The sequence below is a fragment of the Bicyclus anynana genome, chromosome 23, assembly GCF_947172395.1.
Source record: "Bicyclus anynana chromosome 23, ilBicAnyn1.1, whole genome shotgun sequence".
Lineage (NCBI taxonomy): Eukaryota > Metazoa > Arthropoda > Insecta > Lepidoptera > Nymphalidae > Bicyclus > Bicyclus anynana.
In genome coordinates, this window is record NC_069105.1 from 954,136 (window position 1) to 967,623 (window position 13,488).

The 13,488-nt window shown below is 34.7% G+C and overlaps 1 long non-coding RNA gene across 1 annotated transcript; it reads right to left on the minus strand.

Moving 5' to 3' along the window:
• Window positions 1–1,207: 1,207 nt before the first annotated feature.
• Window positions 1,208–13,349, minus strand: LOC128199393 (uncharacterized). Its single transcript, XR_008252044.1, has 3 exons — window positions 13,131–13,349; window positions 11,182–11,280; window positions 1,208–8,865 (listed from the first exon to the last, which is right to left on the minus strand). It is a non-coding gene; the product is annotated as an uncharacterized LOC128199393 (long non-coding RNA).
• Between the last annotated feature and the right edge of the window lie 139 nt (window positions 13,350–13,488).

Genomic DNA, 13,488 nt, shown 5'->3' on the forward strand with positions numbered 1-13,488 from the left:
GACAAAAATACCCAATCCTACAAAATCATTGACCGTGGTAGCACCCTTAACTAAGCCAAATTTGAATTTAATAGCTAATCTCATTTCTCTAAAGTCATATTTACTTGAAAGCCCTTCAACAATAACTTGCCATAATAAAATTGTGCACGCTACAAGAATTCATAAATTGTTTACTTACGACGGCGATGGAGTTTTCAGAACTGTCATGAAAGCATCACAACAAACATCTTAGGGTGATGCCTCACCAGTGCGATGCGTTGTAACGTCGCAACGGATCATTTTTGGAGTTTACTCCTTAAGAATCGATTTTTTATAGCCCCCCGGTGTGAAAAAAATATGGGCAGTAAAATTCGATGAACGAATGACAGCGATACGTTTTTGTGCGCAACCTATTCACATGTATCATCTATGATTCACGCACCTTTCACTTTAACACAATTTTTTTATTATTTTTTAAGTTTATTCTTGACTACAACCTCACATGATAGTAAGTGATGATACAATGTAAGATAGGAGCCAGCTTACCTACTTGTTAGAAGGAGGATGAAAATCGGTTTTCGGTTTCTACACGACATCGTACCAGTACGCTAAATCGCAAAAACAATCAACGCATTGTATGCCACACCACTTGTACCGACTCGTAAATCTATGGTCACACCTTCGTTACGATGACGTCATGGTCGTGTCATCGCAACGCAGGTGTGGTCCCAATTAGTTTTTTATTATACCTACCTACTACTTACTAGGTCCTGGTCAAGCTTCGCTTTAACTTATGTGCATCCTATTTTTTTCCTATCCATACCCTACCCCTACCCTAAAAAAGTAATCTCCGTAAAAATCACCGTCGTACTTCCAAGAATATTTAAAAAAAAGAATTAGCCAAATCGGCTCAGCCCTTCTCGAGATGTGCGCTTAGCAATCACGTCTGTCGGGTAAGGTATGATGCAGCCTATGGTGGAACACGCTTGCCTGAAGATGATCCACTCTTGACTTGACGATACCCATTATTGAAGGTGGTCCGGAAGTCCGGAAAACGGACGGATAGCAGGGCATTCCACATCTTTGCAGTGGGTATAAGGAAAGAGGAACTAAACTGTACTTAATAGGTACTCGTCCGAGGAATATCGACGACGCAGCGGTGCAGATCTCTGCTATGTCTAGTACTTAGTCCTGTGGTAGAACGGCGAAATAAACAAAACAAAAAGTATACATTGACAATATTTTATTTTGATTATACAAATAATACACGAGAATAAAATTAGGACCACACAATTTCGGAGATATCAGTCAAAAAGTGGCAGTATCAAAAGTTTTTGCAGACGGGACGGAACGGCGACGCAACGCAGACAGGACGGCAACGCGACGGTGACACGACGTGATAGACTGCACGCCGGCTAACATTAGGAATGATGACAGTTTTTTAAATTGTATATAAATTAAGAGTATGCTAATAGTAAAGCAATTCTGTAAAAGGAACAGGGTATCTGTGATCATTTCTTTCGGACCTAGAGGAATTTAAAGGGCCAGATTTGCGGCGCTGTTGCGGATCCCTGAAAAACGCCCCATACAAAATGGCAATGACGTCGTAGGTAATGTAATAATCGTTAGATTTGTATGTGCGTTCAAACAAAATTACTAACATCTTTGTTATTTGTGCGTTTATGTTTATAATTCAAATATTAAAAAATGTCTCATTTAATGTACCTCAGGAAGCTAAAACTGTATGAACTTTCATCTAATAACGATAAAAGATTTTTAATAGATTTTGAAATTTTATAATCTTATTTATTTTGCAAATATCCAGACAATCTCTTTGCCTTTGCTTTTTATGTATAAATTAGTTAACATTGACCTTATTTGCCCGAATGTATCATAAAAATCAATATATTCAAACCTAGTCATCATCCCCATTATGTAACAACAAAATTTTAAGAGATATTGACCGAGAATCCATGACACTGGACCAAAGTCTCAATTGAAATTGAAGCCTCTATAGCTTAAGCAGGGGCGTACCTACCGCCGTATCAGCCATATCAATGTTACGGGATATAATTAGTAAAGTGTTATCTAGAATGTCACTGAATCTAGTGCTTCCCGAAAAAAAAATATACAAAAAAGCTGCTTAAACAATTTTTCTTCAGAAATGACAAAACTCTAAAACGCAATTTCTTTTTTTCCCCGGATTTTAAGCGTGCGTTAAAAAGTTGGAAACATCCTATTTATGTTAAATCGCTGTCATACTTATTTTAGGCAAGCATTTTTGTTTCTTATGTGAAAATTTTTACCTTTATGTGGGCCCTTAAACTAATTTTGATACAGGGCTCCTCCAAAGCACGCTACGCCACTGAGTTCAAGTAAAAACTAAAAATTGTAATCGAGCATGGCTAACGGATGTTGAGAGGGAGAGCTGTTACATCAGTCGAAAGCAGCCTTCATTTTTGTTCACTGCCCACATCCCTACGCGAGCTGCAAGCAGCGATATATACTTGAACGTCTGTGGCGGGCGTTAATCACCCCAGCGTCGCGTCGCCGTCACGTCCGATCTGTCCGTTCCGTCTTGTTCCGTCTGCCCAAACCGTAAAAAGAAGCAACAACATCAAAACAATCAATATAATAACTATAATTATCTTAGAACTATTACAATAAATTAAAATTAACTTAGTCACGTTCCATACAAAAAATATCAACGTTTTAATAATACCTAATAAAGTTTTATATCCATAAACATGTATAAATGTTTTAAAATTATGTTTTAACTAGGTAATACAAAAGTGAGATAGGAGGTAGTTGGAGTTAAAACTCTCAATTGAATTTATAAGTATATAGAATAATAGGTATACATATAGGTATAGTGCGACATAAAAGAGTAAAAGTTAATAAAAATGGAACTAATAAACTTGCTGTGTGGCAACACTGCATTTACTGTCATTATCACAAAGACCTGTCACTATAGAGCAACCAAATATTATTGATAGTTTTAAATTCGGATAATTACCAGACGAGTTACAATAAATATTATTTATTTATAGGGTTGTCAGGTCGCCGATATTAAAAGCAGGACAGTCCAGTCAGTTTGGCCTGACATTTGGATTAAAAGACAAGGACAGCCTACATTATTGAGGATTTTGTGTACATCAGTATTATCAAGCAATCATGATTATTACCGTAAATTTTAAACCCACACACTCTCGTCATTTGCTGGTTTGCCAAATTAAAAACCGGACACCGTTTATTTTGGCCGGACACGGAATAGAAAACCTAACTACGTCCGGCTTTATCTGGACACCTGGCAACATTTATTTATTATATATTACTATTTATTTAGATGAGATTGACTTAAATTTATTTAAATTTAATATATGTAAATCATTACACATGATGCTTACTTCGCGAGTAAGTATTTTCCAAATATACTCATTAATTTATTTATAGTAGATAATAATATTATTTATAACACATTTGCTCATAAAGTATCGCTTATTTCACCAATTTCAATATCGTAATGTATCTCATTACGCACATGTGTCGTAATGTAATATAAAACCTTTATCATGCGACTAATAACGAATGGTACTTTTTAAATCTTGGCAAAAAGTTTTTCAGAAAAGTGCTCAACACTTTATGAATAAAATTAATTTTGTGAGATTAAATGTAATAAATAAACATTTAATTCTTTCATTTTAATTATTTTGACAATAAATGACAACCATTTATCTGTAACAGAAACACAAAAATTTATTTACATTACTAGTCCTAATACTGGCTGTTTTTGGAGCATTTGCCTCTAAAAAAAACGCTGATGCTCGCACTTCGCTATCTTTGTAAAAATGACAAGCGTGTCAAAATCAGAAAAAATAGATGCATATTCACTTTCAGATAGTGTGTGCAAATGTGTTATAAAACGTCATATGACATACGTGCGCTTTGATAATTACAGCCTCTGCTTCCTTACTATAACTCTCGCCCTTGGCTCGAGCTGCAATATCGCCTCGGCTGTAATTTTCAACTTACCGCACATATATCTTAATGTACTATTTCAACATATCATCTTATTTAACGAACATAATATTACCTAAGTAGAACAAAATATCATTTATTATCAAGTATCAAGATAGTTGCAATCCCAAGTGGATGACAGAACACAGTGTTACCCTATGAACGACAATAAGTGACCACAGCATCCTCATTTATTTTCTACTCTTTTGTATCGCACTATAATTATGAATTCTAACAGTAGATAGCCAATGCGATCAGTAGGTATAACCTCATAGTTTCAATTACCTTTATTGTAACACTGAAAGAATTTTATAGCTTGGCAACTTCGATCGTAGCGATGAATAGACCCACGACTGATGTACGTCACTTCCCCGTACGCACGATTTCACACCCGCGCAATATTTCCCCCTGTCACCCGCATATCATGCTATAACGAACTTGCCAGATTATAGTTTAACTAACTAGTAAATAGTTCTCGAGATTAGCACATTCAACGAAACTTTTCAGCTTTATAATATTAAAAAAATATATCTCAATATTATATTATAAAGATATAGAAGTATAGGTGAACTTACAAATAGTTTAGAACTTCAAAACTTACATTAGGATCAATGTGCGTCCTATGTTTATAATTGCATACATTATGCACTAGCCGACGACCCACGGTTTCACTCGTAGTTCCCGTTCCCGTAAGAATACGTCCCGTAAGAATAATAAGGGATTAAACTTAGCCTATGAGACTCACAAATAACGTGGCTTTCTACTGGTAAAAGAATATTCAAAATCGGTTCAGTACATCCGGAGGTATTACAAACTTTACCTATTTTTAATATTAGTTTAGATAAGTTGCAGTGCTATTATCAAATAGGAACTTTAAGATGAAACACGAGTACTTAGTGGTAACGATCTAGTCCTATAGTCAAGCTTAAGGATTATTTGATTAAAACATGAATTATTTATTGCTTTAAAGGATATTTTTTTAGAATTTCATAGTCAATAGGACGATTAACTTTAGTCTCCGCATATTACAAACATTTTAAAAAAAATGCAACTCTCGACCAAAAAAATAACGAAATGTAAAAAAAAAACTTTTAGAAATATAAATAAACACTATTTACGAGTTCTTTTTTTTATAATGTGCAAATGATATACAAAAAAAATTAACAATTAATAATAATGACACGTCATGATCAGTATTGATCATGATCGTACAATTGAAATGAGAGCCCACTTCAACTATTTAAACTTTAAATGGCAGTTTAAATAAACTCCTTAGAAAAGCATTACCCGTGCTACAAATGTGCAGTTTTAACTAAACAGTTCCATTGTACGTGTGTAGTGTCAGTCATATTTAACTGTACATTTTTTCTAATTATATTGATTGAAATTTTGATTACATAAATTAAAACTGTGAATCTGTAGTATGTATTTACCATCTGAAAGCCTACTGGCAGTTTGATACTGTGACGATCACATTAACGTAAACGCGAATTTCTAAGGAATTGAAACAGCGTCATCTAGTGGCACTACTGCTCAACTATTTCAATTCCTTATCGCGATAGTAACAGGCCAGATCCTTGCCACAGGAGCTCCGAGGTACGTCAGAAATGACATCATTCACCGTGACACCAGGACGCCCTCCGTGGAGGAGTTCGTCCGAGGTCTAGCGCGCCGAATGTTCGCGCGAGCGGATAACGGACCGCACATTTATCTACATGGTATAGCACCGCACTGCGAAAGACCACCAAATGGGCGTCCTCTACCTCGTGAGCTTCTACAAATGGCCATCTCAGAAGACGTAGGCACCGGAGGCAGCGGAGACGACTTTATAAATGACGCAAGCACCAGACAAGACATCGCCGCGCTGAAGGACAATAATAAATAAAAATTTAAAAAAAAATAGGAAAAATTCAACTCATAGGCCAAGATGCCTCAGCCCCGAAAGGGGCTGGAAGAAATCACCGGGGGGAACAAGTTCCGCTGCGTCTTACTCGGGCAAGGAGGCAAAGCCTCGAGGCCCGTACCCCCTCACCCGACACTCTCGGGAGGAGATGATCCCCTCACGCGATAGTAACAAGTATGAAAACATTGAAAACTCCCACTAGGCACAATGAAGACCATGGGAGGTCTCCTTATGGTAAGTGAATACTACAGACTGTTTTCAGATATATAAAAAAAAATGTCGCGGAGACAATAACATAATCGTCATTTTTGAACACATCATTACGGTATCTACAATATTATTAAACTGTGACGAGACCAATCATTAATTCCATTGGTGTGTATATTATTTAAAACACTCAAAAACACGTTACAGTTATTATTAATACATTGAAAAAATTGAGATCAACTTTGTACAGAGGATCAACTAAACAGGTTATAGTATAACTACCAATTATAATTTGCTATTTTGAATTGTTATTTTATGTAAAAAAATAAATTTTAGGCCACCCAGTAGGCCTAAAATGCGACATCACGTGAAGACGAAATTGCATATTGTCGACCAATACCGCCAAATCGGAAATATTATTTGCTCTACCGTGGCGCGTTTCATATATTCGATCAATATCCGAGACGTCATTATAAGCTGCACAATATTGCCACTTGAATGCCATTGATCATTCCATTAAATAAGTTTGCAATGTCTATACTAAAATCAAACTCGATGTAGAATACTTTATAGTAAACAAAACAAAAATGTTGGTATAAATCGCTAGTTATTATAATATAAACCGTTCACGTTTTGTAAAATGATTAGAGGACTTTTTATATATTTATGAAACAGGCGAAATTAATATATATTATTATATAATATTGATAGATGAGGGTGAAATAGGGATTGATACTTTATATTGAGTTTCACGCGAAGTCGCAGGCGTCCTCTAGATTTAAATAAATTAGTTATGAAAAAGCATAGGTTAACAAACTTTTAGCTAGACATTCTGATATTTTGTTACCCTTTCTCAATATCTAGTACTCGTATATATAAACTCTTAAACAATTTGGCCACAGTATGCATTACTGTGCTGTGGGTTGCAAGCCCACCTTTATAATATTAGTGTACCTACATTGTTACCTGACAAACCATAGTATACATTTCTAGTAGATAAAGACACAGAATAAGGCAAGTCTAAATTCTAATTACTTAGCAATAATTAATTTTAATCACGCTTTTTGGACGCCCGACTCATCCAATTAACTGATCAAGAGTTTATAATTATATAGTTATAGTCCTTGAGACCCAGGCTTATTCACTACCTTTGACGTGTGCTAGTTGGCATATACGACATTGAGATTCTATGTAAATGTCATCCGGTGCTTACTGGTGGATATCACCCAGTGGCTAAATGACATTTCGTTAATTGATTAAATGTTGATTTTAATAGGTTGATAATATAGACCAAAATATATATACATTCGCTAGTAACCTCTATTAAATATTTAACCTCTGAGCCCAAGGACTATTCCATTTATTGATCAAGTCGGACGTATACCAGCCAAAGCACATGTTAATTTATAATTAGAAAACGCATTTTTTTTTTCAATATACATACAATATTTGAAATATATAAAATATCAACTATCTTTTATGTGCAGTACAAACTTCATAAACTTGATAGATTGATTTGTTTACATGTTTATTTTATATACAAGAGTTGTTTAATATTTTTCATCTTCAAATATATACAGAAACTCCAGGATAAATAAACAAATAAATATTCAAATTCAACTATATTCCAAAATAGGGTATTAGAATTTAATAGCCTACAGTATGACAATTCCATTTTTTGTTACACAACAAAATACATTTGTTACATATACTAGAATACTTTTATTTATTCTAATCGTAAAATTATAAATTCCTCCGTGCGACGACTTATATAAGATAAATAAAGATTGTCTATGATCTCAATTTCAATAGACATAGACCAACAACAAGTGATCATTATATCACTAGTTGTTCACTATTTGGTATATTATGCGACAGAATTGTTTAGTAGAAAATCTCCTACATTTGTGGTGTTTGGAAGTCTCTAGGGATAGCAGTGGACCTCTATAGGCTAATTTTGTATTGAATGTTCAATTTAATTACATCACTGGTTACTGCTACTTGGTAGACTCTGTGACAGGATTGTTTAGTAGAAAATCTCCTACATTTGTGGTGTTTGGAAGTCTCTAGGGATAGCAGTGGACCTCTATATGCTAATTTTGTATTGATTGTTCAATTTAATTACATCACTGGTTGCTCCTACTTTGTAGACTCTGTGACAGGATTGCCTAGTAGAAAATCTCCTACATTTGTGGTGTTTGGAAGTCTCTAGGGATAGCAGTGAACGTCTGTAGGCTGATTTTTATTTGATTTGATCAATTTCATTACATCACTAGTTGGTCACTATTTGGTAGATACTGTGACAGGATTTCTTAGTAGAAAATCTCCTACATTTGTGGTAAGAACCTATGAATAGCAGTGGATGTCCTTAGGTTGATTTTGATTTGATTTCATTACATCATTGATTGTTCACTATTTGGCATATTGTATGACAGGATTTCTTAGTAGGAAAGCTCCTACATTTGTATTTTCTGGGAGTTTCTAAGAATAGCAGTGGACATCAATAGGCTAATTTTGATTAGATTCTTTAGATTCCATAATATCACTGGTAGCTTACTAGTTATTAAAATATTGTGCGACATTCTTAGTAGAAAAACTCCTACATAATATAACCAACATCGGCCACCATGATCGTGCAGTTATCATTCGCTTGTGATTTAAGCGATTGAGCGCTGTACTTCGGTTTTAGTGTTTCCATGTCCACTCGCAGCCCCTTGTCTTTTGCTGTCTTCACAATGTAGCTTTGTAGTTTCAGGTCACTGAAATTGAGATAAACATTGACAAAGTTAGCCACATTCATCATCATCATTAACAACCTATATTCGGCTCACTGTAGAGCACAAGTCTCCTTTATTCTCAATTTATGTGACTATCATGTTGTTACGCATTAATTAATAATCTTAACGCCTATGTAGTTAGTCTGTATGCCGTAAAAGTAGGTAGGTTTGAGAGGATTACCAGCAAAATCACCCTATAACTTGCTTAAAGACCTTGGCCTCTCTAGAAGTGTAGCTAGTTCTATATTAGAACGAGTATCCAAAGCTGCTCTAATAGGATCTTACCAAATTTGGCTAGGCAGGGAGAACAACACGAGTAGAGAAGGGGAGTGTTGAGTGATTATCAAGGAATTCCTTAACCCTACATCCTGTAGTCACAAGTCCTGGACTTTGCTCGGCGTTTTTCTCCCTACCACACAAAGGACCCGGCACCTGCACGGTGTATCCATGGAATGCTAAAATATTCGTCTCATAAATGCAAAAGGTCAATCATCACGAAATCTCGAAAATAGCTTGACGTATAACAATAACTTCTCTTAATCTTAGATTGCATCATTACTTACCATCAGGTTAGATATTATAGTCAAGGGCTAACTTGTAAAGAATAAAAAAAAAACTTGTCCTTTGACTCGCGCTCGCGCCGACAAAATTGGAAGCAGTGGGCAAGACGAGTGGTATGAAATGAGGCAGAACGAGTAACATAACCACACAACGTCTGCTTACTTCCTTCGCTACTTCCCACGCCTCTCGTGCAGTGACGGGCAGGTTAAAGATGAAAGTTTGCCAGCGCATGCTTCTACCATGTATAAGTACAGTAGAGGACTATGGTTTGAACCATGGTGGCTGTGGGAGGTAGCAGATTTTAAAGGTTCCCAAGAAAGCCCCTGTCACAAAGAAGTTGAATATTACTTGTACTAAATAGCAATTATAATGGTATTTTAATGGATTTAAATTACCACTATTTATATCTATGAATTATCATCATTAACAATGCATATACAGCTCACTGTTGAGCACGAGTCTCCTCTCAGAATGAGAGCGCTTAGGCTACACTGCCAATGTTGAGTGGCAGACTTCACACACATAGAGAATTAAGAAAATTCTCAGGTTCCCTCACTATGTTTTTTCTTTACTGTACGACTTGAGACACATGATATTTAATTTCTTAAAATGCACACACCTGAAAAGTTGAAGCTTGCTTAACCAGATTTGAAGCTACGCCCTTTTAGTAAGCCTCAATAGCTCAACGGTAAGAGCGGTCGGACTCATCACCGAAGGGTGGTGGTTCGATCCCCGTCCCATCACAGTCCTAGCAGTCTTTCCCGACTAGTTGGAGGGGAATGGGAATATTGGGCATATTATAAAAAATATGGCAAATATTCTTTTAAAAGAAAAGAAAAAAAGTATTACTATACTCAAGTATTAGTATTAGCAAAAGCTAATGAACTATACTATGTAATTTGATACTTTATAGAAATAATAATAACAATAATAATATAATCATTCAAAAAATAATAATTACAATCAGTCAATTACAAATTTAAAAAGTCACAGTACTAAAATAAAGATTTAAAATTACAAAAAAAAAAAGAAATAAATAACACAAACAGTCATAATTACCAAATTAAACGGGAAAATTATAAAATTATAATTTTACAATTACCAAATAATACAAAAATTAGAATTAAAAGTAAGAATGTCATTAAAGAATTAAGTCAAATATTCCTTAAGGTCGTAGTAGCACTTATCAATAAGCCATTTATTCAATTTCATTTTAAAATGAGGCAAGCTTAATTTTCCAATGTCATCAGGTAATTTGTTAAATATTTTTACAGCCATACAGTATGCACTTTTCATATAGCTACCAGTACATACTTTTGATAACATCAACCTGTTACCGTGTCTGACTGACTTATTGACAGTGACTTCACCTCTTCGTTGAAAATATTTTGGATGGCGCTTAACAAAAACGCAAACATCTCTAATGTACATACATGGCAGTGGAAGAATGTTCAACTGTTTAAAAAGAGGTTTACAGCTATCCAATGGCCCTGCTTTACACAAGGCTCTAATGCATTTCTTTTGTAGTCGGAATGCTCTTATAAAGTCCACAGAGTTACCCCAGAGTATTAAACCGTATGACAGTACCGACGATACATGTCCGTGGTATGCACTTAAAGCTGCATCCATTGAAACCGTCTGCGTAAGACGTCTGAGCGCATAAACAAACAATATCAAATTATGTTACAACTTTATTAAATACCTAATTTTTAAAATAAATATGTTTGTTTATCTCACCTTAACTTCATAAGCAGGCAGCATAGGACAGTCAACAGCACCATCACGAGGATCACCCCCACGGTGGTGTAGAACAAATCCATCAAACTGTCCGGCATTCTGCAAATCAAGACACTGTTGTATTAGTGGTTGTTGTATTTATATTAGGCAACAAATAAAATAAACTTATTTGTCGTTAAATGACGTTACAACACTATTCGCATTGAAGACGACACTGCAAATAACCCACAGCATGTAAATAATCTAAGAGCCACTACCAATTACTTTGCAGTAGGCTTAGCAAGCACCAACTATGTTATTTGAAATGGTTCAACAGATTTTAATGTTTTTTTGAAGTGATAACTTCTTGCAAGGGTTAACTGATTTGTAATGTAACGCGTTACGGCGCCACTCTGTCTGTCTTCTATTTCTCACATTTTTGTATATTTATTAGATTTGACTAAAATAAGATATGTAAAATAGGTATTTTTCACCCTCATATGCATACTCCCCTTCTTTTATTCGTAGTTTTAGCATTTTTGTTTGAAAAGAAGAAACAGGGTTGCCAGGTCTCTCAATAGTTATACATATAAATATACACTGTTGTCAATGTTGTCAAATTGAGATTCCAAGATTTGTCTTTCCTTCATAGTTAAAGTGATTGGGGGGGCCGCCATATTGGATTTGTAATGACGTTTCTTAGCTAGTCATGTATTGTCATCAGAACTCAGAGCGTGTGCAAAATTTCATCCTAATTGAAAACTGGGAAATGGGTCAAATTAAGATTCCAAGATTTTCTTACATACATGAGGAAAAGCTAATATAAAGCAATACAAGTAAAGCTAATATAAAGCGTGAAAAAAACCAAAAGCCTAGTGGCGAGATCTGATTGGATGTACTTGCCTAAAAGATACAATCTGGCCTTGAAACTGTTTAAACCTTATAGTTTGAAATCAGTTTGGGCTCTTATACTATAGGGGTCAATTTTCTAATTGAATAAACTGGTCAGAATGAATGAGATTGCTAAAGTTCAAGATTTGCTGTTTGCTTGTTTGCTAGCTCGTTTATTTATCTATACTCTCAATGTTATAAAAATGAATGAATCAAAAAAAAAAAATTGTTTGTTTGTTTGTACTACTATGAGCTACTGGAGCAATTGAAGTCAATTTTTAACTGACTTCCAAATAGGAGTAGGTTTTACTGTATATATTCTTTTAACAAATAGAAAGCTACATTTAAAGAAAGTAACGAGGCCTAAAACTTATTTTCAAAATTTTTAGTAACCAGTAAGAAAATTCCAAAAAAAGAAACTAAATAAATAAGGAATTTTTTTTTAACTGCAGTTGCATTTTCTGCTTGTATTTTATTTTGTTATTATTATTTAATTGCCTAACTGTGGCAATGCTTGAAAAACATCTGTTTTATTATTAGATAAAAATACATAATAGTTTATTTATTTTGCTATCATCCGCGAAAAGCCGACGAACCCATGCAACAATGTCACCCAGGTCCGACAAAGTACTCTCTATGTACGTTTCACCCCAAAACCAGAGCATCCTTAGTAGATATTGACTCTATAATGTGCAATTGCAAGTCTTTGCCCGTTGTAAATCGATATTTTATTGATATTTTGACGTTGTCAATTGCGTTGTAGAGTCAACCTCCCCTGAGGATGCTCCGGTTTCGTAGTGAAACGTACGTAGAGAGTATTTTGTCAGATCTGGGTGACGCATGGGTTCGTCGGCTTTTCGCGGTTGATAGCAAAATAAATAAATTATTAACTATTCATGAAGAACTTCCGCAAAATAACGCCTGCTTCTATCCAATCTGTTTTAAGGATTATGTTACAGATGTTATGAGTTTGAAACTCCAGACATCTAAGTAAGTATCTCTGTGTATATAACACAATGAAAATTAAAATGTATTACAGCAGGTAATATTTATTTCGTACAGAAATAATTTTGACTTACTTTAACGAAAATCATAACGTTTTCCTTGGTTTCTTATTGGGCCATTATAATAACATTCTTCTTAATTTTACACCACACATTTCTTAACTTATTCAGGAGTTCAGTCAGAAATTAAAGAACGATAATCATAACGTATTGTAATAAAATTAAATTAACAACAAAAAGTGCTTTATTTTGTTTGCCTTCTGCCAATTTGCCAGATTTGCTAATGTCAAACTCAAAATTCAATATGTCAGTGTTACCAACTCTCCAAAATATTTATCCCTAAAGTTTGTATCAAAAACCCCTAAAATCGCCTTAATTATTGAGTTGTCCCCCTAAAAAATATAAATTCATAATAATTTAGAAATAATAGGCT